This window comes from Mobula birostris, chromosome 15 (genome assembly GCF_030028105.1).
Source record: "Mobula birostris isolate sMobBir1 chromosome 15, sMobBir1.hap1, whole genome shotgun sequence".
NCBI classification, from domain to species: domain Eukaryota; kingdom Metazoa; phylum Chordata; class Chondrichthyes; order Myliobatiformes; family Myliobatidae; genus Mobula; species Mobula birostris.
This window is the reverse complement of record NC_092384.1, coordinates 59,408,902-59,436,177: the sequence shown is the minus strand read 5'-3', so window position 1 is coordinate 59,436,177 and position 27,276 is coordinate 59,408,902.

The following is a 27,276-nucleotide window of genomic DNA, read 5'->3' as shown; positions in this document are numbered from 1 at the left end:
TAGTGATGGGTAGGTTAATTGGTCATTGTAAAATTATCCGATGATTAGACTAGGATTAAATTGGGGGATTGCTGGGCAACGTGGCTTGCAAGGATAGAAGGGCCTGGTCCATGCTGTGTTTCAATAATCAATAAATCTATGCATATATGCACTTGTGAAAACAACAACCTGGATTTTGACTTTGACTTTGACATGGAATCTTCACTAAAGTTAAGGAAAATTGGAAGTTGGGCATGTTCTTGTCTAAGAAGAGAACTTTAATTGGCTTTAAATATATAAATACACCTGTAGTGAGTAATGACCTATGTTGACTGCTTATCTGATTTGAAAACTGAGAATTATATACCTACTGTAGAAAGAGGAAGAGGAAGAGAAAGAGGAAGAAGCCATTCAAATTTGCTTCACCATTCAATTAGATCAAGGCTCGGAACCTCAGTTACATACATTTGCTTATTTCTTTTAAGTTGTTGAGTAGAGATAGCTTTTCACAGCAGAATATTCCCACTTTATATTACCTTGTGAAATTTATTTTACATTGATTTATCTCTTAAATGACCAAGATCCATTTATCCAGAACCTATTGATTCTGATTCCTGAGTTAGAAAAAATAATTTCATTGTACTTTACTGTCAAACTTGCCTCTAATCACTCCTCAAATCTTTCATATCCTGGGGAATAAGAGTCACTATGCAAACTTGCCTTCTCAAGTTTAACCTGCCCAGACTTGATAACATTCCCGATGATTCTGGCACATGAGGCAGTGGTGAAAACAATGCATTATTCTCGATGGGGTATCGATAATTTTCTATGTAACTGAACAATAAGATTCGGCACGGACTAGAAGGGCCGAGATGGCCTGTTTCCATGCTGTAATTGTTATATGGTTATATGGTTATAATAAGGCATAGGAGCAGAGTTAGGCTATTCAGCCCATTGAGTCTGTACTGCCATTTATCTCCTTTGTTACGCAGCCCCTATCACTATCATGCAAAAGATCCACAGTTAAGAAGAAACAAATCGGTCTATTTAAAACACTTGAAAACTGACAAATATCACATTGATGAATTGCAAATGTAGCTATCTGACTGTCAGCAGGCATCCAACAAGAATACGTAAGACTATTCTTCCATAGTAATTGTAGTTCTGTGCAAATTAAATATTGATTGATTCATGGCTCAGTGATTTAATTGCTACAATCACACTTTGTTACAAGTTAATAAAGCTGAACAAAGTGATCTAAATGGCTCAATTGATGATATGGTATCAATGATAAATTGTAATACGTTTTAGCATTGTTACTACAACCGGAAAATTGTTGCTTAAGTACAGCCCTGAAACATGGAGAATATAGGCAAATTCACTTTCACTCCCAGAATTATCTCTGGTTAGATCTACACCCTGCTTTAATTTATGGTTCCCTAAAGTAATCACAACAGATAGTGACAGGGTCAATTTATTCTGAGTGAAATGAGCCTGGCAAATTTAACTTAAAGCACAACATGAATTTTCTGGACAGTAGGTTTGCAAAAGAGTACTAAATTGCATGCAATTCATTTATTACACATGACCATTTTGTTGAATTTACTGTCGTTAATTTGCTCTGCATAGCTGCTTCACAGAATTTTAATCTAGGTTTTGTAATGGGTTATTTGTGAAGGGAATATATCTGCCTGCCATGACAAACTTGCACAGGAACACATTATTGCACACACCAAAAGTAATAGCAGTCCACTTCACCGTTCTTAAAAGAATAACGGTATGAAAATTCATACAGTGAATGGATTGAGCATGTGATACATTCCTGCATCTGAATGGTGTGATGAGAAGTCCCTCATATATTGAGCTTCTTGAAATATTGCAATAGGACAGGTAGAGGACAAACAACAGCTGGTGAGGAAGAAATGTAAATTGTCATGATATGATGCCGGTAGCAGCTTTCAGGAACGTGATGTGGGTTGAAGTTATGGGAACGTAGAAGACATTAAAGACCATGTGTGTAGTTAAAGAGACATTGAAGAGTGGAGTGGTGGGAGATCATTAGAATCCAGAGTAAAGAGCTAAGAGTTGGTGAAGTTGGAGGGCTGGAGGGCAGGTTGTAGTCCAGACTAGAGAGAGAGATGAGAAGTTGTTGAGCCATTGAAGGACAGTTAGTAAAGAACATTTGATTCCAGGAGAGAGAGAGAGAGGCAACTATAGTTAGTTGGTCTGGAAATTCTATGCTTCTTACGTAGAGGGCGCACCTGCTGGCTCCATGTATTTGCATAATAATCAAATATTTAGAGGTGCCCTAGAACTACAAGGCAGGTCTGTGGTTTGATTTTACTGAGGGCAGCTGGTGCCATTCTTTATATGAGCTGTTCACTTCAATTCAATTCAATTTTAACTGTCATTCAGCCATACATGAATACTCATGAATGCTGCGACATTGTGACTACAGGGCCAAGGTGCAAAACGTAATACTAACAGTCAAACACAGTACAAAGCACACACAGCAGATACAAGATAGCAAGAACATACTGGTGTCACAGCCACACAATAAAAGACCATAAGATCTTAAGATCATAAGACCATAAGATATAAGAGCAGAATTAGGCCATTTGGCCCATCAAGTCTGCTCCGCCATTTCATCATGGCTGATCCATTTTTCCTCTCAGCCCCAATCCCTTGCCTTCTGTCTCTATCCCTTCATGCCTTGACCAATTAAACTCTGCCTTAAATATACATGCAGACTTGACCTCCACAGCTGCCTGTGGCAAAGAATTCCACAGTTTCATCATTCTTTGGCTTAAAAAAAATCCTCCTTATCTCCATTCAAAAAGGACACCCCTCTATTCTGAGGCTGTGTCTTCTGGTCTTAGACTCTCCCATCATAGGAAACACCCTCTCCACATCCACTCTATCAAGGTCTTTCACCAGTCAATAGGTTTCAATGAGGTCACCATTCATTCTTCTGAATTCCAGTGAATATAACCTCAGCCATCAAATGCTCTCCATATGACAAACCGTTCAAACCTGGAATATTTTACGTGAACCTCCTTTGAACTCACTCCAGTTTCATCCTTTCTCAGATAAGGGGCCCAAAACTTCTCACAATACTTCAAATGAGACCTCACCAGTGCCTTATAAAGTCTCAACATTATATCTTTGTTTTTACATTCTCGTCCTCTTGAAATGAATGCTAACATTTCATTTGCCTTCCTCATCACAGACTCAACCTGCAAATTAACCTTTAGAGAATCCTGCAGTAGGACTCCCAAGTTCCTTTGCCCATCATTGTTTTGTATTCTCTCTCCATTTAAAAACAGTCAGCCCTTTCATTTGTTCTACCGAAGTATATGACCACACACTTCCCCACACTGTATTCCATCTGCCATTTCTTTGTCCATTCTCCAAATCTGTCTAAGTCCTTCTGTAGCCTCCCTACTTCTTCAAAACTACCTACCCCTCCACCTATCTTCATATCATCTGCAAACTTTGCAACAAAGACATCAATTACATCATAAAAATCATTGATATATAATGTACCCTATTGCTACCTCTCCAGCATCGTTTTCCAGCAGTCCAATGTCTACTCTCACCTCTCTTTTACACTTCATGTATCTGAAAAAACTTATGGTATCTTCTTTAATATTATTCACTTGCTTACTTTTGTATTCCATCTTTACCTTCTTAATAACTTTTTAGTTGCCTTCTGTTGGTATTTGAAAGCTTCCCAATCCTCTAACTTCCCACTAATATTTGCTCTATTATATGCCCTCTCTTTGGCATTTGCATTGGCTTTGTCTTCTCTTGTTAGCCATGGTTCCGTCATCTTGCCTTTAGAATACATCTTCCTCTTTGGGATGTATATATCCTGTGCCTCCTGAATTGCTTCTAGAAATTCCAGCCATTGCTTCTCTGCTGTCACCCCTGTCACTGTTCTTTTCCAACCAATTCTGGCCAACCCTCTTCACCCCACTGTAATACTGATACCTCTGACTTTAGCTTCTCCTTCTCAAATTTCAAGGTTGAATTTGATTATATTATGATCTCTTTCTCCTAAGGGTTATCTTACCTTAAGCTCTCTAATCAATTGGAATTGATCATTGCACAACACCCAATCCAGAAGAGCTGATCCACGAGTGGGCTCAATCACAAGCTGCTCTAAAAAGCCAGCTTGTGGGCATTCTGGAATCTGGCACCATCTGGCATATTGAAATGCCTATCATTATCACTTCAGCACTATTACTCTGGTTCCCATTCCCTGCCAAATTAGTTTAAAGCAACACGAATAACTCTAACCAACCTGCCCCTAAGTATATAGGACCCCTTCAGGTACATGTGTAACCCATCCAATTTGTACAGGTCATATCTATCCCAGAAGATTTCCTCATGATCCATAAATCTGTACCCCTGCCCCTTGCATCAGTTCCTCATCCACACATTCACCTGCCAACTCAATCTATTTTTACCCTCACTGGCAACAATTCAGAAGTTATTACCCTGAAGGTCCTGTTTCTCAATCTTCCTATCTAGCTCCCTAAAATCTCACTTCAGGACCTCACCTTGTCTACCTATGTCATTGGTTCCAATATGCACCAAGACCTCTGGCTGCTCCTGCTCACCCTTGAGAATGCCATGGACATGATCCAAGGCATCCCTGATCCTGGCACCAAGGAGCCAACATACCATTCGATGTCTCTATTGCACTGTGGTGCAGATGTATTTATTTGGGAGGCTGGAGGTATCTCAGACTTCCCACATTCCACACAGAGTACAAAACCCATACCCTGGAGTCATTCTCACTAATCTACTATGTCCTAACAGATGAGGAATGAACCAGTAAGGACACAGAGAGAGAAACTTACAAGACAATACCTGTCGTCATCTAAACCTGATGAGCCAAAGCCACTCTAAACACTGGCATTCTCCAAATTGAATGGCTGCCCAAAGAATGGCTGCATCACTTGCACCTGAATTATTCTTTTTGGCCTTTTCTAATGAAACTGTCATGCTGGTTGGTCGTTCCTCAAATCAGAAAAACAACTGCGAATCTCTGCTTTTAAAATCTCATTGAAAGGAATTCAGTCAAGCCATCAATCTACAGTCGACCTCAGTAGAGCTTATTTTCTGCCGAATGGACACTATGGGGGGAGCAGCACTGATTTGAACCTTGATGCTGTGCCACACCGCTCCAGGCACAGTGCCCCGGCTCTGAAATCCCCCTCTAGGCAGCTGCAAGCAGGCAACACTGTGGCTTGAGGCCCTGAACCCATTTGAGTGCTGCCAAAAGCTGCAGTCGACCACAAGAGAGCTTCTCTTCTGCCCAGTGAGCACTGGGGAGAGGCAGCAACGACTCCAGCCTGGGCGCTGCGCTCCACGACCCGCGGTGGGGCGCACTGGCTCAGCTGCCTCTCGCTGGCAGCTTTAAACAATTGATTGCTTGAGGCCTCGTCCTTGCTGTGATCGAGACCATGCAGCTCCCCTGCCATCCACCTCTCCGCCGCCAATAAATCAGTGAATCGAATTTGCGGCATACCTCATTAACAAGGTCCAAAAGGCTCTTGTAATCACAAGAACGGTGACCATGACAACCATTCACTATCAGACTGTATACTTCCATCAACTTGATTATGGAACAGGCATAAGTTTCTATTGCAAATTTTGGACCACTTTATTTTCTGGTACAAGTTGTGTACCGCTTATCCAAAATGTTTCGGGCTAGAAGTGCTTCATATTTTGAATTTCCCTACCGCATAGCCCTCTATTATTCTAAGCTCCATGTACCTATCAAAGAGACTTAAAATACTCTACTGTATCTGCCTTTACCACTGTCATTGGCAGTGCATTCCACACATCCACCTCTCTCTGTGTAAAAAACTTTAATTGTTTTAAAAATTTCTGCAACCAGCCCTTTGAATATTCACAATTGCTTTCAGTTTTCATTTGGCCATGATAGATCTTTGCTTGTTTCATGATCAACATACTGTTAAGCAGTATATGTTCACTCTGACATTGATGAATCCACTCTTTCAAAGCACCATTGAGATCTTCATTTTTTGCTTTATTCAGTGCTTTTCTATTTTTTCATTAACTTCTCTTTATTACATATGTAAGGTCACTTCTCAGAACTGCCTGTGGTGCACAGAGACCTGTGTATCAGCTGGGAACGTTTCCAGGGTCTTATGGAATTTTCTATTTATGGTGACATGTCAGCGCTGAAAAAAAAAATCAGGATTTTGGAGGTTTTTGGATTTTGGAGGTTTTCAGATTTTGGATAAGGGGTACTCAACCTGTATCAGCATGGCAATTTATTTTTTTTTTTAAATTCATGCAAGACAAGAGATATTAAAGCCAGCATATGTAATTTGTCACCATATCTATGAAAATAGTTCCTCTTTCAAGGTCATTGAATAAATTTTGGCTTTGAACAGACTTGTAGATGATCTAATTAAGTTCAGAGTTGTTGCAGTTTGTTATACCAAAGCACAATTGGAGAATGTGTTAATAGCTGCTTACCATGAGATCATACATAGTAGAACCTTTTGTTAAATGATGATTATATATAATATAATTATGAATTTATGTCCTGATGCTTCTAATAAAATTAAAGCTGACTGGGAAAGAGAACTTGAGATTAATATACCGACTGAAAAATGGGAAAAAATTCTTCAGTTGGTGAATTCATCCTCTGTATGTGCTAAGCATAGGTTGATACAGTTTAAGGTAGTGCCCAGGGCTCATATGTCCAAAGATAAACTATCTCGTTATTACTCTTATATTAATCCAATATGTGACTGATGTCATTTCGAGATAGCTTCTTTAACCCACATGTTTTGGTCATGTCCCTTGTTGGAGAAATATTGGAAAGATATTTTTGATATTATTTCAACGGTCCTAAACATAGACTTACAACCTCATCCAATTACTGCTATCTTTGGACTACCAATGATAGACTTAAATAATTTAACCTCTTCATCACAAAGGATGATTGCATTTCTTACTTTAATGGCTAGAAGGTCCACTTTGTTGAATTGGAAAGAGATTAACCCTCCTAAGGTATTTCATTGGTTTTCACAAACTATGTTGTGTTTGAATTTGGAGAAAATTAGAAGTGCAGTTTATGACCCCTCCATTAAGTTTGAAAAAACTTGGAGGCCATTCATTCAGCATTTTCACTTGATGTAATTTGATCATTTCCAAACTTGTTTTATCTCTCTGTACTGTTGTTGGAGGGGAATGGAGTCGTCGACGCTGAGGTTTTCTTCTTTTCCATTTTTAAGTTGTTAGTTTTTCCCAAGTCTTTTAGTTTAGTTGATTAATTCTGTTTTTCTTTGGGGATGGGGTTTTTTTTTTGGTTTTGTTTTTTTTTTCTTTTTCGTGATTTTTTTTTCAGTTTTTTTTTGATTTGTATTATCCGTTGTCAGTTCTACATGATTGGGAGCTTTGTTAACTTACACTATTTGATTTTACAATTACTTTTCCTAAGTGTAACAATATTTCTCCTACTATTTGTATTATTGCTATGTTTTGTTTCTATACTTCGAAATTAATAAAAAGATTGAAAAAGAAAGAAATGATGAAAACAGAAACAGGCAACAATAAAGATCAATGTATACACCTGCAAGAACTAGTTACAGAGAATTTTACCAATTGCAATTGAGTCCCCTGAACTCCACCTCAGTAAGGAAATTGTACACTGCAAGTGACATGGAAGAACGCATAAAATAATCTTATTTATGAACTAATATCCATGAGCATTTGGAGTAAATTTTGAAGCAGGAGTTAGTTTAATACTAAACAAATCCATGAGGACTGGCTTTTTAAGGGAAGTACAGCATTCATATTCTGCATACTGATTTTATGAGTCGAACTAATAATAAGAGTAAGAAATGCTTCCGTAAAGTGTTACATTTCTGTTGTGGATAACAACAAATGATAAGTAAGGCTGGAGAAGCTGCAGGCACAAATAATCACGTAGTAACCTGATGTTGTGGTGATAACAGAGACCTGACTTAAAAAAAAGGATGGGATTGGGTACTAAATATTTCTTTCTACAAGGTGTTCGGGAAAGATAGATGAGGAATGAGAGGGGGTGCTGAAGGAAAATATTGCAGTATAAGAGAGAGGAGATGTCCTTGAGAGTTCAAGGTCGGATATATATGGTTCGAGTAAAGAAACAGCTACAGGCTGTATTATATAATTCCACCAACCAGAGGAAAGGATGGAGAGGAGCAACCTGTAGGAAAATTGTAGCAAAGCTGCTAGAGCTGTAGTGTGATTATAAAAGGGGATATCAAATGTACAGCTCTGGACCAAAGTCATTCGGTTCCTCATCCCACTGCAGCCAAAGTCAAATATGAACAGAAGAGATTCAAGAGTGTTTGATGTCATTTGCAGTACACAAGTGTAGAGGACAATGAAATAATTGTTACTCCTGATCCAATGCAGCACAAATAAAGCTGAATTAGATAAAGAACACAATAATAAAAAAACACAATAAATATAAATACGTACATAAGATAGCTTATAGATTGATTGTGTGTCCATGAAGTGATTCTAGGCACAGAAGTGTCTGTACATAAGGTGACTCTGACAGAACATTATAAAGTAGTGGTGCTTGTAGGTGTTGAGGCTTGGGCTAGAGGTGAGGGTGTTGATCGGCCTTACTGCTTGGGGAAAGTAACTGTTTTTGAGTCTGGTGGTCCTGCTGCAGTTGCTATGTAGCTTCCTCCCTGATGGGAATGGGACAAACAGTCCATGAGCAGGATGGGTGGGATCCTTCATGATGTTATTGGGCCCTTCTGTGAAATGAGAGTAATTGTCCTTGACAGCACAGCAAAATTTGATCATGAATGGCATCAAGGAGCAGCTAATGAGCAGTTGGAAGGAAAATAGAGAGTCGACATTTTGAGTTGAGAGCCATTATCTGGGCCAAATGAACTGAAACATCAGCTAAAAAAGGATCTAGGACTTTTTCGGTGTATATGATGGATAAACTCTTTCAGACTTCAAGATGGGTACAGATGATTATAATCGATGTTTTGATGACAAAATCTATGATCTTTTTCAAGAAGGTGGCAGAGTTTCTAGTCGAAACATTGGTTATAATCAATACCTGCTCCTGGATTGAAGCCTGAGTAGAGTTTATTTGAATCATCACCTGCCTATTATTCTCCACAGAAGACATTTGACCTGCTGAATACCTCCAGAAACTCATCTTTTGTTCCAGATTCCAGCATCTACAGTCTCTGTGGCATTAAGGAGCCCTGGCTAAACTATAGTCAATGGGAATGAGGAGAATCCCCTCCACTAGTTGGGGTTCAGATGAGGTTCACAAGGATGATTCTGAGAATGAAAGGGTTACCATACAAGGAATATTTGATGGCTCTGGGCCTGTACTCACATGAATTTAGAAGGACGGGGGTATCTCATTGAAACCTTTTGAATGTTGAAAGGCCTAGACAGAGTAGATGTGGAAAGGATGTTTCCCATAGTGGGGGAGTTCAGGATAAGAGAGCACAGCTGTTTCAGTCATTCCACAAAATGAATGTGAACTGCATTTCAAATATAATGAACTGAAGGCTGCAGATATTCAACTAACAACTTATATTGGAGAAAGGATAACTCCTGTGGGAATGACATTTGTAACAGAGAAATACAACAACCAACAAGCCACATTGGATTTCTATGTGGTAAAAATAAGAGGACCAGCAATGCAGGGCCATGATTGGCTGAGACAACTTCAACTTAATTGAAGACCCATCCATCAATTGCATGCCTCTGCCCCTGCAATAGAGTTAACTGAAAGCAAATTTAAAAAGATACAGGATGTTGCAGTGTTCAAGGACAGCAATGGGGAAACTCAAACAAATCAAGGGTAAAATGCTCTTAGATGAAAATTCCACACCCATGTTTTGCAAAGGCCGTCTGGTTCTTCTATCATTCATAATAAAATAGCCAGTGATCTAGATTGCATGAAGGCAGAAGGAAACCTTTCCAAGGTTGAGTGGAGCCCATAAACAACACCAGTGGTCCCAGTAGCCAAGAAGAATGGGTCTGTCAGAACCTGTGCTGATTTTAAGGTTACCATCAAACAAGTGTTGAAAGTAGACTAATACCCTCTGCCTAGGATAAAGGATATCTTTGCAAACCTTTCTGGAAAAAAGCACTTCAGCAAAGTGGGCTTAGCTGAGGCCTACCTACAGATGGAGATGGAAGAAGAGACCAAAGTGTTATTCACTATAAACACTCACAAAAGTCTTTATCTCTATAATAGGCTTATATTTGGAGTATCATCTGCACCTGCACTCGAGCAGAAAGTTATGGACAAGGTGCTGCAAGACTGCCCAGGCACTCAGAGTTACCTTGATGACTTCATTATTTACGGGGAGAATGACAAGGAACATCTCCAAAATCTCAAATCAGTGTTAAAGAGTTAAAAGGATTATGGGCTCAGAGCACAATGCAATGAGTGTGATTTATTTAAAGTGTCAGCATCACTTAGATGCACAAGAATTACACAAGTGTGCTGAGAAAATTCAAGCAGTGGTGGATTCCCCAAGGCCAAAGGACATGTCACAGTTGTGGTCCTTTTCAGGATTTGTCAATTACTATGACAGGTTCCTGCCAAACCCGGCTACTATGCATCACTCCTTGAACTCATTGTTGCAGATTGGGAAGAAATGGACATGGACAAAAACAGTGTGAGGTGGTTTTCCAAAAGGCCAAGGAAGTGGTGACATCTGACACTATACTCACACATTATAAACTACGTTGTCCAGTGAAGCTTGCTTGTGACGCCTCACCTTATGATATAGGTGCAGTCATGTCATATGTTATGAGTGATGAAAGTGAATGCCCCATTTCCCTTATATCACATTTCTTCACTGCTACAGTGAAAACTAATGCACAGATTGGCAGACAGCCCTTGAGTCTGGTTTGGGAGGTAAACTATTTCAACCAGTACTTGTATGGGAGAGAATTTACCCTCATTACTGGTCCTCAAGCATTAGTGTCTATTTTCAAACCTTGAAGGGTGTTGCACTAACAGCAGCAATACAAATGCAGAGATCTGCTCTGTTTCTTGGAGGACACAATTACAAGATCAAACTCAAGAGGACAACTAATCATGGAAATGTTCTGTTTACCTTTGGAAAAGGAAATACCTGAAAAAAATTACAGAAGAGATACTCCTTTTGACATATTTTCCATGATGCAAATTAAAAGTCTCCCTATAACAGCAGAGATTATTCAAAGGGAAACTGGGAAAGAATTATACTCTCTCAGGGCTACTTGGCAACCCAAAATAGTTGGAATTAGAAGCAGAAATTCCAGTTCCTCCAGTTTAGGAACGACTGGTTGAACTTGCACATAATGCAGGATGTTTTATATGGAGGTTCGGAGCTTTACCACCCAAGTTGAGAGCTAAAGTGTTGGATGAACTACATGCCGGTCATCTGGGCATGGTCAAAGGAAAGCATTGGATCAAAGCTTTGCCTGGTGACCTGGGAAAGATCAGCAGATAAGCAGCTTGCCTTGCACTGTTCCAGATGTCAACACATCCAGAGGAAAGGTGTCCAGAGCTGTCAGAACAACTTCCTACAGTCCCAAAATCAACTCCTACAACCACCAAGTAGGAGGCCCCAGAACCCGAAATTGTTTCACAGCCACAAGTATCACCTGCAAAGCAGAGTGCTCCCCTTTGTCAGGAATGTCATTATCCCACAAGAGGAAGAAACCCTCCCTAGCAATTAAAACTTTAGGCCTGACTGGGACATCTTAAAATTTACTACGCTGTGTATGTCTATGTGCCAGTTATATTATCTAATATGTGATATATGATATATTACACTGTGCATATAGTTGAGATGCATTCTATATTGAGTTAGAGGTTATAGGTAAGCAGGGAGGAGTGTAGTGTCTTTAATATTTCAGAAATAATGTAAATATATTATTTGATTAAGCAAGTTAACATTGTTCATTCCAGATTAAATGTAAAATGTACATGTATGGCATATGTCATTTCTCCACCATGTCATATGGGTGCACCTCACTAAAGTAAAAATTAACGCATTTATTCCGTAATCCTGTGTTTTTCTTTCAGTTAGTTTATGGAGCTACAAAACATAATAATGGAGAATAAAGAAAGTAACACGTGTATTGCATATGAAAATCCTACTGAAGATATCTGCTATTCTTCTCCCACCACCACCCTCCCTGCAGTTTTAATCTCATTCTGAATACTGCTAAAGATCCTCAAACCAAAATGTGATCTCAGTTTCTCTTCCCACAGATGCTGCCTGACCTTCTGAGCATTTCCTGTCATGGTCCGGATTGGGGTCCCTTTAAATTTAGCTTGTTTATATTACGATCCGGGCTGTTGATTCTCTGTTTTCCCGTGTCCCTTGACTTTGGTGATTAGAGGCAATTAACACTTGGCAGAACTGGTAGTTTATAGTCTCCGGCTTTCAGCAGTTCGGTGCGGGAGCGTCTGCAAAGTCACGGCGTGCCAATGTCATCTGGCCGGAGCAAGCCTTGTCTCCGCCCGAAGCGAGTGCCTGTAATTTGCCTTTCCTCACCGGAGCAACCCTGTCCAGTTACCTCATTAAAGCGAGCCTGCAAAGTTTCCTCATCAAGGTGGGTCCGTCAGTGAACCCGCCGGAGAGAATCAAGAGCCGCTGTCTACTGTTCCTGGGCCGAGTCGAGAGCTCAGCACTACCCGGAGGTTCCAAGTACCACGTCCTGGCTCCGGCGGCATTGAAGTACCACGTCCACATCCTGGCTCCGGTGGCGTTCAAGTACCATGTCAAGTCCTGGCCCTGGTGGCATTCAAGTACCATGTCAAGTCCTGTCCCTGGAGGCTTCCAGTTCTGAGTCTAGTCCTGGCCCTGGCGGTCTGTGATTCCTGTCCTACCCCCTTGTCTGAATCCCTTCTCTGCCCCTCTCGCTTCTAGCCCTCATCTGCAGCCCCCGCCTGCACTTTGGTCTAGTTCTATCATCGGAGCTAGATAGGTACTGTCTGGTGTTCATTCGTGTTGGTCTTGTCTTGTCTTGTCCTCACCTCCGTGGGGTAAATCAGGCCATCTTGCCGTTGCCCCGCAGGGGGTCATGTCTTGTCGTGTCTTGTCCTCGCCTCCGTGGGGTAAGTCAGGCCGTCTTGCCATTGCCCCGCGGAGGGTCATGAGTCCCAGCCCTATGTTCTGTACCCAAGGTGGGGTCCCGGCTCTCTGTTCTATGTGTGAGTCCCGGCCCTATGTCCTGTACCCAAGGAGGCGTCCCGACTCTGTGTTCTGTGTATTTGTCCATGGTTCCATGTACCTGCTCTCCTGAGACCGAGGCTCTGTGTTCCCATGTTCCTCCTTTCTCTAGCCCATGTCATGTCCATGCCTGGTTCTGGGGTCCGAGCCTAAGGCAAGACCCAGGTACTGGGTTCTTGCCCAGTCTCAGGCTCGGAGTCCATAACCTAGCCTCTTCATGTCTCCTCTAGTTCTGGGAGCCGATTCTGAATCCAAGCCCAGATCCTTGGTCCCAGCCTAGTCGTAGTTCTAAGTCCTTGTCCAGTTCGCTAATTCCTGCTCCTGCCTTGCTCTCCTGGTATCGAACAATAAACTAAATCTAAGTAACCTCACAAGATGTGTCTTGCACTTGGGTCCACTCTTGCTCCCAAAGCCCTGCCATTGTGACATAATCAGCCTCTGCTAACAGTAGTGTGATCACAGGAGTCGAGTATGATGTTCTCCTAAGGGCTTACCCTTAATGGAGAATGCCTACGTGCGACTTTGTTTAACGTGGGGAGCCAATGGATGGGCAGTCATGGTACTTGTTACTGGTCAGTGTCCAGTGGCATGGAGAGTAAGACGACTGGGGACCATTCACTGTTGCAGCTTTCCTCTGCCTTCACTGCAGTTGTGATGTGCATTATCTTCCGCCAGCTCCACTGTTGAGAATTTGATTGGATTGATCTTCTTCTGGAACTTCTTCTTTGACCTTACCACCATGGGTGGCCCGATCAGGAGCTAAGCTCTAGACAGCATCGCTCTTGGGATCTCAGGAATTCACAAGCCTCTCCACCATGACAAGGTTATGATCCTTGGAAAGGATAACAGTAAATTACAAGGCAACGATGTCTAACTAGTCACCAAATCTTCTGTGCACTTGCCTCTGACAGAAATTTGTTTACCATTCATTAACCCTTTTGCAAAACTAGAAAATTAAAGTTTCCAGTTCACGTATTGCTCAAGTTTGTCCACTGATAATGCCATGGGTTTTGCACTCCATTCCCTCCTGTTCCACCAGGAGTTTTGTTTATTGTCTTCAGTTCGTCATTTAATATGATCATCCCTTCGAAGCGGTTGAGTATATTGTCCTCACTAGGTCTCACCACATCTCTCTGCAACTGGATCTTGTACTTCTTGACAGAAAGGCCACTATCAGTCTGTCAGTCTATTGGCTGAAACATCTTTAGCTCCATCATTCTGAGCACCAGTGGCACCCTAGGGCTATATGCTCAGCCTGCTGCTGTTTACACTGCTAGATCATGTTCAAACCAAATCATTAACAATATAACAGTGTTTGGCCTCATCAACAACAATGACAAGAAGGCTTAGAGAGTGGAGGTAGAGTGGTAGGTATAATGGTGCAAGCTCAAGAACTTGAATCTCTACGGAGATGACCAAAGAAGTGATTGTGGACTTTAGGAAAGTGCAGGCTGACCATTTCTCAGTACACATAAACAGCTCCTCCGTGGAGAGAGTTAGAAACACCAAGCTTCTGGCAGTGCACATAATGGACGATCTCCTTCAACACCACCTCTCTTGTCAAGAAAGCACAGCAGTGTCTGCACTTCCTGAAGAGATTGAGGTGAGCAAGGCCCTCCTTTCCCCCCCCGCCCCCCAATTCTAACCAATTTTTACAGTAACACCATTGACAGTGTCCAGTCCAGCTGCATCACTGACTGCTATGGGAATTGCAAGGCATCAGACAGCAATTCCCTGCAAATGATTGTGCAGACTGCTGAGAGGATTGTCAGGGTCCTTCTTCTGCACATCAGAGATATTTATCAGGAGTGCTGTTTATGCAAGGTCCTTAGCATTGCTGATGTTCCCTCCCATCTATCCAACAATCTCCATCAGGCAGGAGGTGCTGTAGCATTAGGACAAGGGCTGTTAGGATGGGAAACAGTTCTTTCTCCGGGCCGTAAGAAGAGTGAACTCCCTGCCACCACCCAGGTCTCATTATATATAAAGCACCAGTAGCATTATACTGTTTACTTGCTAAGTGTGTCATAAATGCACCAAATTATTTGTTAATTTATTTCAGATAATATTACTTTATGTGTTGGGTGTGTGAGTTATATACACTGTGTTGTATGCCTTGGTCCAGAGGAACATTGTTATGTTTGGCGGTATACATGTGTACTGTTGAATGACAATGAACTGAACTTGAACTTGGAGTTGAGTTAAAAGCCAAAAGGTGAATCCAATTCAAACGCAGGAGATTAGAAAGATGAAAGGAAGGCTTGATGATCATCAAGGAGGATCTATGAGGTTACAATTGGGAAACCATCAATAGTGAATAAGAGAAACCACTCGGCATGAGTTCAGCCTGCATTTCTGAGTACCGGATTGGGTTCAATTGGGAATAGTTTTGAAGAGGTAATGATGAGGCAGAAGGGTAGAGGAGAAGTTAAGAGACGTGATAATGGGAGGAGTTTGAGCAAGAACCAAAGTGTCAAGTGTCAGACCCAAGGAAACTGGCTGCGCTGTGTTGGGTTTAGTGGAAGCAACCTCGAAGAAACAAAATATTAAATAAGAAGCTACTTGAAAGAAGGTGGCTGCCTCGGGCTCCCCTGCAGCAGCTTTGCTAAAGACCAAGTAACTTTTCACTAAAGGTGAAGCAGCCCCAGCTCTCGGGTTAAGTCCTGCTCGGTGCGAAAGACCTCTTGCATTCATGGCACTGTTTGAACAATATTGCACAAGTAAACTCAAAATTCCATTTGACACTCTGCACAACCCCTGTGATCTCTAGGGTTCTGCACTCATACAGAAGGAGGCCCACAACAAGAATGCAAATCAATAATTGAGATTTCAAGTGGACAAAACTTGCTGGATGTACCTGCCAGTCCTGAATGAAACCAACAGTGTTCAGCTAGTCAAACCCAAATAAATCTGAGACTTAGGTGTGCTTATTGTGAGCACACAACTCATAGATTGTACCACTTGGACAGTGACTATCTCACATTTCATATGGCATGACTTCAATACGTTTTTGCCTTGGCTTGTTGGTAATTCTGTTACTTTTATTCACTTTAGAATAATACAAAATTAATGCACCATAGACAAAGAATTGAAAGCCTTAAGGGGTTAAATCTGTTGCTGTTCCCTGACGTTGAATTTCTAATGAAGCCCAACATTTGAGTTCAGTCTCTCTGAGATTTTCCAGCACTACCCAATGAAAATAGCTTCTTAGATTCTGGCATTGTAGGTATTGTGGTGATATCACGTGTCACGTATAAGAACGTGATTGGACAGAGTTCAGAGCATGGACAGAAATGAGAGAATGATCTAGAAACTTGTATGTTAAAAACGTGGTTCTGTTGCTGTTGTAAATAAAAGTTCTAGTTATAACTCTTCCAGAATATGGTTTGTTCTTAGTAACACACGGTACGTATAAAGAACACAACATGGTGTCAGAAGTCGGTCTGAAAGGATAATACGTTTCGCTAACATGGGAGAAGCGAAGATAATTGAAAAAAGAGTGCAAACTTTTTTGTTGTTTGCTAACAGCTTTAAAAATGGAAGTTTTGCAACCCCCATTGACATTTCAGTTGACCGGAAAAGTAGCTGAAAACTGGAAAAGATTTAAACAGCATTTTGAAATTTATTTATCGGCGATAGGAGCACATGAAAAATCGGAAGAAACAAAAGCTGCAATTCTACTCCACGTAATAGGTGATGACGCATTTGAGGTATATAACCATTTTACTTTTGAGAATGGAGAGAATTTAAATTTCAAAGCGATGATGGACAAATTTAACGCATTTTGTATACCAAAGCGCAATGTAATGTATGAATGGTACAAATTTTTCAAATGTCAGCAGAGACCTGGTCAAATGATTGATCGATTTGTTACAGATTTGAGACACCACAGTAAATCTTGCACGTTTGCAGAGCTCACAGACTCTCTCATTAAAGACGGAACTGTTTGTGGCATTTTGGGTAATGGTCAGAGAGAAAGACTTTCGAGAGCAAGACATCGACTTGGAAAAAGCTTTGAGGCTGTGCAAAGCTTTGGAAACTGTGATGTCACAGGCAAAAGAGCTTTTTATTGAGAGCTGCATAGACGCTGTAAAACGCAACCATATTAGAAAAAATAATGAAGCCACAACGAAACCAACAGAGAGCAATACGTCATCTGAAAGAAAAAAAACCTTGCGATTGCTGTGGGCGGCAACATCACCTAAAGAAGTGTCCAGCATATTGGAAAATGTGCATCACCTGCAGTAAGAGTAATCATTTTCTGCGCTGTTGCAGAAGTAGAAAGGAAATAAAACATGTAAATGCAGTGCTTGAAAATGAATACGATGAGATTTATATAGATGCGCTTTGTGAAAACGAACAAAGTAAGAATGACTGGACTATTCCATTGCAAGTGAATTAAAACAATATTCTGTTTAAACTGGATACTGGAGCATAAGTAAATGTTCTTGCAGAATCTGAGTTTAATGCATTAAAGCCAAGACCAAAGTTACATCAGACAAATATAAATGTGACTGGGTATTCAGGTGCAGACATTCCAGTTAAAAGAACATGTGTGGCAAAAGTATCACACAAAAATATAGTGCACACACTTTCATTTGTGGTCATGCCAAAAGACGTACAGGCAATACTGGGTTTACCTGCCTGTGAGAGACCAAATTTGGTGAAAAGAGCTATGTCCTGGATTGTGAAACAGAGTCAGAACACAGTGACTTATTGAGTGAGTAAGAGAGAACAGGACAGAGGCCAAACGTGCCTGTACAGTACAATACTGCCAAAGAGTGACAAGAATCAGGATCCAATTAAAGAAGTGAAAGCACGTGAGGGAATTGAGAAGTTTTAATAAAATGATAAAGTCTCAGCATAAAAAAGAGATTACATTCTTAATGAATGAATTCGATGAAGAAAAGAAGATTCGTACTTCATTACAAATGGAAGTGGAAGGAATTAAGAAAGCTACAGCACTTGAAGAAGTACAACCCAGATCACACATGGTCCAAACAGAAGAAGGAACAGTGTTAAGAAGAGTCGCAAAGACCTCAAGAAAGAGCCAACTTCAGAGTTTCAGTTAATTGATGCAGACCAGACAAAACAAGGAGATAACAATGAGACACAAGAACTGAGACTTAGAAGGTCTATTCATGTTTGTAATCCCCCAGAAAGGCTGATAGAGACATGTTGAATTATGCATTTGTTTTGATTAATGTTGCTAATTGTTTTTCTTTTTAAGGAAAGGAAGATGTGGTGATATCACGTGTCATGTGTAAGAACGTGATTGGACAGAGTTCGGAGCATACGCAGAAATGAGAGAATGATCTAGAAACTTGTATGTTAAAACCGTGGTTGCTGTTGCTGTTGTAAATAAAAGTTCTAGTTTTAATTCTTCCAGAATATGGTTTGTTCTTAGTAACCCACGGTACGTATAAAGAACACAACAACGATGTGCCCTTTATATCATATTCCCTGAGACCTGATCATTGCTTATTATTTGATTTGGAACTTGGAGAGAGTCTGCAAAGTACTCCCTTCAGAGCCAGTCCAGATAAATGGCAATCAGCAAAACTGGGTAGGGGAACTCATCTAGCATGATTTGACCCAATAAAATTCTATCAAATAATTGTGCTACATGATTATATTCAGATTCATTTATTTATAGCATGTACATTGAAAAGTATAATGCAATGTGTCACTTGTGTTAACGTCTAGCACAACCTAAGGATGTGTTAGGAACAGGCCACGAGTGTCACCGCCAACCATAGCATGCTCACAATGCTCGACAGAATACAACAAAGCAGAATACTACAGGCAATAAAACAACAGCAAAACAAGCTTCGTTCCTCCCTCCCTCCCACCCACCCATACACACGCACAGTCCTCCAAACACAGGACAGGCTGTCTCCTGTCTCCAGCCTCCTGTAGAATTGCCGATTCACAGACACTGGGCCTTTAACTTCCCTGGTAGGCTCTCAGGCTCAGGTCTCGGGCCATCCATTGGGCTCCATGCTTTCGATCGACTTCCTTCTTCTTATGCACTGATATGGATTTTTCTGTGAAGATTTTTTTTTGCTTTTGTTTGCTTATATCAGAAATTGTAAAGCGTTCCACACAACCTATCAATAACACCTGTTTGGTGGAAGGCAACTACGTACATGGTAATAATTGCATTACATTAATGAAAGCACTTTTTTCTGCCTTTCCAATCAGGATTCAGTTTAGCTAACTTGAAAGCATATCAATGTTTTGAATAATGCATTAATTATACAGCAATAACACCAAGATATTATAACTGATGAATTAGAAGATTGCCCTTTTGTCTGTGCATCAGTATTGTTAAGACAATAGAAAACAGGCACCATTTGAATAAGCTCAATCCCAGAAACAACATGGACCTAAAATTGAAATGAGCAGCAAAACACATTACTTTCATGACAGAAATTCAGATTGGATCACAGTTGTTTCTGATGCTGGCCTCATGCCAAGTCAGAGCTGCCTGCTTTTAGACAGGTTGGCAGAATTCTGACAGGTCTCAGGCAGCATGATTGTGTAGGGGTTATTATAACACTATTATAACACCAGTTAACCTGGGTTCAAATCCGCTGTTGAATTGGTTCCCATTGGCATATTCATTCTTCCTTGCTTTCTCCCCTACCTCCTATACCTAATAAAGTGACACTAAGTGTATGTTTACCATTTGAATTTGAATTGACTCTATTACTTGCATCCTTCATATACATGAGGAGTAAAAATCTTTGCGTTAGGTCTCCGTCTAAATGTGCAATGTGCAATTTATAGTAATTTATAATAAATAGTATGTACAACAGGACAGTCAATATAACAGAAATACAGTTGTATCAGCATGAATTAATCAGTCTGATGGCCTGGTGTTCTTCTGCTGCTGTAACCCATCATCTTCAAGGGTTGACGTGTTGTTTGTTCAGAGATGCTATTCTGCACACCATAGTTGTAACATACGGTGATTTCAGCTACTGTTGCCTTCCTGTCATCTTGTAACAGTCTGGGCATTCTGCTCTGGCCTCTCTCATTAACAAGACATTTTCACCCACAGAACCAACTTGCACTGGATGCTTTTTTGCTATTTTGTTTTTCTCACCACTCTCTGTAAACTCTAGAGACAGGTGTGCGTGAAAATCACCGGAGGTTCTCAAACTACCCTGTACGGCACCAACAATCATTCATGGTCAAAGTCACTTAAATCACAGTTCTTCCCCATTCTGATGCTTTGTCTAAACAATCAAACCTCTTGACCGTGCTTCCACGCTTTTGTGCATTGAGTTGCTGCCACAAGATAGGCTGATTCGACATTTGCATTAACGAGCAGGTGTACAGGTGTACCTAATAAAGTGGCCACTGAGTGTGTAAACACACATTAACATTTAATATGATGAAATCAGCAATTACGTACAATTCTTTAAAAAATTATGTTCATGTGCAAGTCGGCGTTGCAGAGGCGATGAGTTGTGATGTTAATGGCATTTTGAGAATGGAGCTAAAGATGAGGTTGGTTGAAAGCTCAGGCCTTGCGATACATTTTAAATAATTCCAAATACCATTAACTCTAAGGATGATAGATGGAAAACATATGAATGACAACATTCTTTTTAATTCACCCTTGAAGTTTAGTCTGATTTTAACAACACTTTCTAATTGACTACCGTCTGTTGGTTACACAAAGATGTTGGTAAATTGAATAATTCAAATCTTATATGGTAAGCGGAGCTGTTTTATTTTTCTTTTAATAAACACCCTGAGAAGAAAAAGTGACAATATCAATATGCTGCTGTCACATGTTGGCAGAATGTAAAATTTGTTTTGTTGCTTGTTACTTCAGTTCAGCTTCCGCTGTCTTCAAAGTATTGAATGTTGTTTCTTACACATTCAGTCATTCATGACGCATCCAGCAGCCTTCAGTGTGCACTGCAGGATATCCCTGTTGGTTTGCAGTCTGTAGACTACTGGCTGCAAAATGATTGATGAGTACTCATGAAGGCAATCTTGTATTACCATATGGCTTCATGAATGACATGTCCACACTGTGACACATTTTCCAATATTGTGTGAGTTACACTTGAAAGTTGCCTGAACTCTGTCTGTGTTTTGGTACAGAACTATTAAAAATAAATCCTTTTGGTCTGGATTTTGCTAGGTTTTACTTGCAATCCTGTACATAATTGCTAGCATTTATAGATGTAATTACCAAAGAGTTCAGATCTCTGTATAAAACTGTAGGCCCAAGCGTTATTCACTGAATTCCGCCAGTGACTTACAGGTTGGGCTGGTTTCTGCACTGAGTCCCAAATGTACAGCAGGTGCTCGTTGGAATCCCCAGCATTTAATTTTAATTTATTTGGTTATTTTTTGAGGTTTTTTTTCTTGAATGGGTTTTAAGTAATTTTATGTTTTGATTTTTTTAATGATTCTGAATGCTAGGGGCATTTAGAGGCATAAAAGGTCTTGAGCAGCGAGCAAAGCCAGTTCATGGTTTTTATGTGGGACTTAAGGTGACTTATCATCTTGCAATTAATGATGGGTTTCAGGAAAATTTACTTTTATACTAGCTTTCTGCAACATATACAGGAGTGATCTCCTATGCATAAAATCCATTATTTTTCCATTTGCCGATGACTTAACCTCAAAATTCAAGATTATTTAAAATTATTTCCTTTATACAAGTGTGAAGGAGAATGAAACAATTGTTACTCTTGATCTGATGCACCACTAAAAACACAAAAGATAAAGAATATAATAGCACAATAAATAGACGGTAACGACATAACAACACGCACAAAATACTGGTGGAACGCAGCAGGCCAGACAGCATCCATAGGAAGAAGCACAGTCGACGTTTCAGGCTGAGACCCTTCGTCAGGACTAACTGATAGAAGAGATAGTAAGAGATTTGAAAGTGGGAGGGGGAAATCCAAAATGATAGGAGAAGACAGGAGGGGGAGGGATAGAGTTAAGATCGTAGCTGCTTTCTGGAGCTCCTGCTGATTACTGGCAATGTAAGCTCGGTGTTGCTCCCATGGAATTATTGATCCACGGTTTCTGGTTAAGGAAGACCCTGACCAACTTCTGGTGGGGGGAACAACATCGTCCATGCATTTCTGGATGAAGCACGTGACTCCATCTGTGAACTTGGAGACATCCTCATCATGGAAGACATTCCAGTCGACGTCATCTAAGCTGACCTGCAGCACGGAGCCTAATTGTTTGAACCAACAGTGGATGATTTTAACTATGGCTGCCTCTTGTTTCAGCTTCTGCCTGTACGTCAGGAGAAGCAGGATTGAAGAGTGATCTGATTTTCGAAAAGCTGGATGGAGGAGCACATTGTAAGCATTGCAGAAGGGAGAGTAGCAGTGTGTCGAATGTGTTGTCTACCCAAGTGCTCACCTGGATTTGCTGACAAAACATCGGAGAGACTCTCAGAATCAGAATCCAAATCAGGTTTATTATCACCGGCGTAGGACATGAAATTTGTTGACTTAGCAGCAGCAGTTCAATGCAATACATAATCTAGCAGAGAGCGAGAAAAAAATAATAAATAAAATAAAACATAATAATAATAAATAAACAAGTAAATCAATTATGTTTATTGAATAGATTTTTTTAAAATGTGCAAAAACAGAAATACTGTACAGTATATTAAAACAAAACTGAGGTAAAGCTTCAATGTTCACTTAAGTATCAGGTGGCAGAGGTGAAGAAGCTGTTCCTGAATCATTGAGTGTGTGCCTGAAGATTTTGTGTGTCAATGCAACAAGGTGGATGAATTGAATGTGCAGATAATTATTAATATATATGATATATTTGGGATCACAGAGACATGGCTCCAGGGTGACCAAGGATGGGAGCTCAACATTCAGGGATATTCAATATTCAGGAGGGACATGAAAGAAAAAGAGGTGGGGTGGCATTGCTGGTTAGAGAGGAGATTAACGCAATAGAAAGGAATGACATTAGCTAGGAGGATGTGGAATCGATATGGGTAGAGCTGCATAACACCAAGGGTCAGAAAACACAGGTGGGAGTTGTGCACAGGCCACTTAACAGTAGTAGTGAGGTTGGGGACGGTATTAAACAGGAAATTAGAAATGCGTGCAATAAAGGAACAGCAGTTATAATGGGTGACTTCAATCTACATATAGATTGGGTGAACCAAATTGGTAAGGGTGCTGAGGAAGAGGATTTCTTGGAATGTATGCGGGATGGTTTTCTGAACCAACATGTCGAGGAACCAACTAGAGAGCAGGCCATTCTAGATTGGGTATTGAGCAATGAGGAAGGGTTAGTTAGCAATCTTGTTATGTGAGGCCCCTTGGGTAGGAGTGACCATAATATGGTGGAATTCTTCATTAAGATGGAAAGTGACATAGTTAATTCAGAAACAAAGATTCTGAACTTAAAGAAGGGTAACTTTGAAGGTATGAGAATGTGAATTAGCTAAGATAGACTGACAAATGATACTTAAAGGGTTGACAGTGGATATGCAATGGCAATCATTTAAAGATCGCATGGATGAACTACAACAATTGTTCATCCCAGTTTGGCAAAAGAATAAACCAGGGAAGGTAGTGCACCCGTGGCTGACAATGGAAATTAGGGATAGTATCAATTCCAAAGAAGAAACATACAAATTAGCCAGAAAAAGCGGCACACCTGAGGACTGGGAGAAATTCAGAGTCCAACAGAGGAAGACAAAGGGCTTAATTAGGAAAGGGAAAAAAGATTATGAGAGAAAGCTGGCAGGGAACATAAAAACTGACTGTAAAAGCTTTTATAGATATGTGAAAAGAAAAAGATTGGTTAAGACAAATGTAGGTCCCTTATAGTCAGAAACAGGTGAATTGATCATGGGGAACAAGGACATGGCAGACCAACTGAATAACCACTTTGGTTCTGTCTTCACTAAGGAGGCCATAAATAATCTTTTGGAAATAGTAGGGGACCGAGGGTCTAGTGAGATGGAGGAACTGAGGGAAATACATGTTAGTAGGGAAGTGGTGTTAGGTAAATTGAAGGGATTAAAGGCAGATAAATCCCCAGGGCCAGATGGTCTGCATCCTAAAGTACTTAAGGAAGTAGCCCAAGAAATAGTGGATGCATTAGTGATAATTTTTCAAAACTTTTTAGATTCTGGATTAGTTCCTGAGGATCGGAGGGTGGCTAATGTAACCCCGTTTTTTAAAAAAGGAGGGAGAGAGAAACCGGGGAATTATAGACCGATTAGCCTAACATCGGTGGTGGGGAAACTTCTAGAGTCAGTTATCAAAAATGTGATAACAGTACATTTGGAAAGCAGTGAAATCATCGGACAAAGTCAGCATGGATTTTTGAAAGGAAAATCATATCTGACGAATCTTATAGAATTTTTTGAGTATGTAACTAATAGAGTGGATAGGGGAGAACCAGTGGATGTGGTATATTTGGATTTTCAAAAGGCTTTTGACAAGGTCCCACACGAGAGATTAGTGTGCAAACTTAAAGCACACGGTATTGGGGGTATGGTATTGATGTGGATAGAGAATTGGTTGGCAGACAGGAAGCAAAGAGTGGGAATAAACGGGACCTTTTCAGAATGGCAGGCGGTGACTAGTGGGGTACCGCAAGGCTCAGTGCTGGGACCCCAGTTGTTTACAATATATATTAATGTCCTGGGTACTTTGTAGGCTAGTGCCCAAGATAGAGCTGACTGGATTTAAAACCTTCTGCAGCTTATTTCAATCCTGTGCAGTAGCCCCTCCATACCAGACAGTGATGCAGCCTGTCAGAATGCTCTCCATGGTACAACTATAGATGTTTTTGAGTGTATTTGTTGACATGCCAAATCTCTTCAAACTCCTAATAAAGTATAGCCACTGTCTTGCCTTATTTATAGCTACATCGATATGTTGTGACCAGGTTAGATCCTCAGAGATCTTGACACCGAGGAACTTAAAACTGCTCACTCTTTCCACTTCTGATCCCTCTATGAGGATTGGTATGTGTTCCTTCGTCTTACCCTTCCTGAAGTCCACAATCAGCTCTTTCGTCTTACTGACGTTGAGTGCCAGGTTGTTGCTGCGGCACCATTCCACTAGTTGGCATATCTCACTCCTGTATGCCCTCATGTCACCACCTGAGATTCTACCAACAATGGTTGTATCATCAGCAAATTTATAGATGGTATTTGAGCTATGCCTGGCCACACAGTCATGGGTATATAGAGAGTAGAGCAGTGGGCTAAGCACACACCCCTGAGGTGCGCCAGTGTTGATCATCAGCGAGGAGGATATGTTATCACCAATCCGCACAGACTGTGGTCTTCTGGTTAGGAAGTCAAGGATCCAGTTGCAGAGGGAGTTACAGAGGCTGTAACTTCTTGATCAGGATTGTGGGAATGATGGTATAAATGCTGAGCTATAGTTGATGAACGGCATCCTGACATACTGTAGGTGTTTGTGTTGTCCAGGTGGTCTAAAGCCATGTGGACAGCCATTGAGAACTGCATCTGCTGTTGACCTATTGTGGCGATAGACAAATTGCAATGGGTCCAGGTCCTTGCTGAGACAGGAGTTCAGTCTAGTCATGACCAACCCCTCAAAGCATTTCATCACCGTCGATGTGAATGCTACTGGGCGATAGTCATTATGCAGCCCACATTGTTCTTCTTAGGCACTGGTATAATTGTTGCCTTTTAGAAGCAAGTGGGAATGTCTGTCCATACCAGTGAGAGGTTGAAAATGTCCTTGAATACTCCCACTAGTTGGTTGGCTCAGGTTTTCTGAGCCTTACCAGGTACTCCATCGAGACCTTCTGCCCTGCGAGGGTTCACTGTCTTTAAAGACAGCCTAACATCAGCCTCTGGGACAGAGATTACGGGGTCATCAGGTGCAGCAGGGATCTTCACTGCTGTAGTTGTGTTCTCCCTTTCAAAGCGGGCATAGAAGGTGTTGAGTTCATCTGGTAGTGAAGCATTGCTGTCATTCATACTATTGGGTTTCACTTCATCAGTGATGTTCAATTAAAGTCACAGGCAACGATGAAGGCAGCCTCTGGGTGTGCAGTCTCCAGCATGTTGATGGTCTCGTACCGTCCCTTGAGAGCGAGGTCAGTATCAGCCAGCAGCGGAATGTATACCGCTGTGATGATGACAGCAGCAAACTCTCTAGGCAGCCAGAAGGATCTGTACAGCAGTACCAGGTATTAAACGGATTTGAGGGCATGCACATTTCAGTGGTCGCACCAAGCACTGTTGACCATGAAGCATACCCGTCCTCCTTTACTCTTCCCAGAGAGAATTTTTGACCTATCTGCTCAGAACAAGGAGAACCCAGAGGGTTCGATAGCGTGGTCTGGTATCTCCTCCGTCAGCCAGCTCTCCACGAAGCACAAAATGTTACATCCCTTTGTTTCCCACTGGTAGGAGATTTTGCCTCTCACTGGGATTGAACACTGAACTGCAGTGGCCTGAGCTGTAGAAACTGCTACACCACTGTCGTGCCCAATACAGTACTTGCCTTTGCTTTTCTGACACCACCTCCTTAAATGTTGACTTCTGAAGACAAGGGAGTCAAGGATGATAGTGCAAAGAAAAACTATCATTGCAAGTCCTCTTCAAGTCATATCCAATTGTCTCTTCAGTTGTATTGCTGATCCTTTTTATATACTAGAACTCCCAGCAGCACTTCTGGAGTCCTGTCATCAAAGAACAAGCTGATTAATTAGAGATGGAAAATAAATGTTGGGCTTGCTAACAACACCAATGACAAGCATTTTGACAGGGGTTCCCAACCTGGACTCCACGGACCCCTCGGTTAATGATAGGGGTCCATGGCGTAAAAAAATCTGGCACCCACTGCATCAAGATCATGGGATAGACTGTATTTTACAGACCGTCCAGGGAAACATCAAATCTTTACTCTGAAATTGACAATATTTTGTAATGGCCCTGCTGTATCTGCATGTACTAGAGATATTAGGAATTCATCATAACCTCAGAAGAAAAGCAATTGTAGGTTTGCCTCTGCTTATTTAG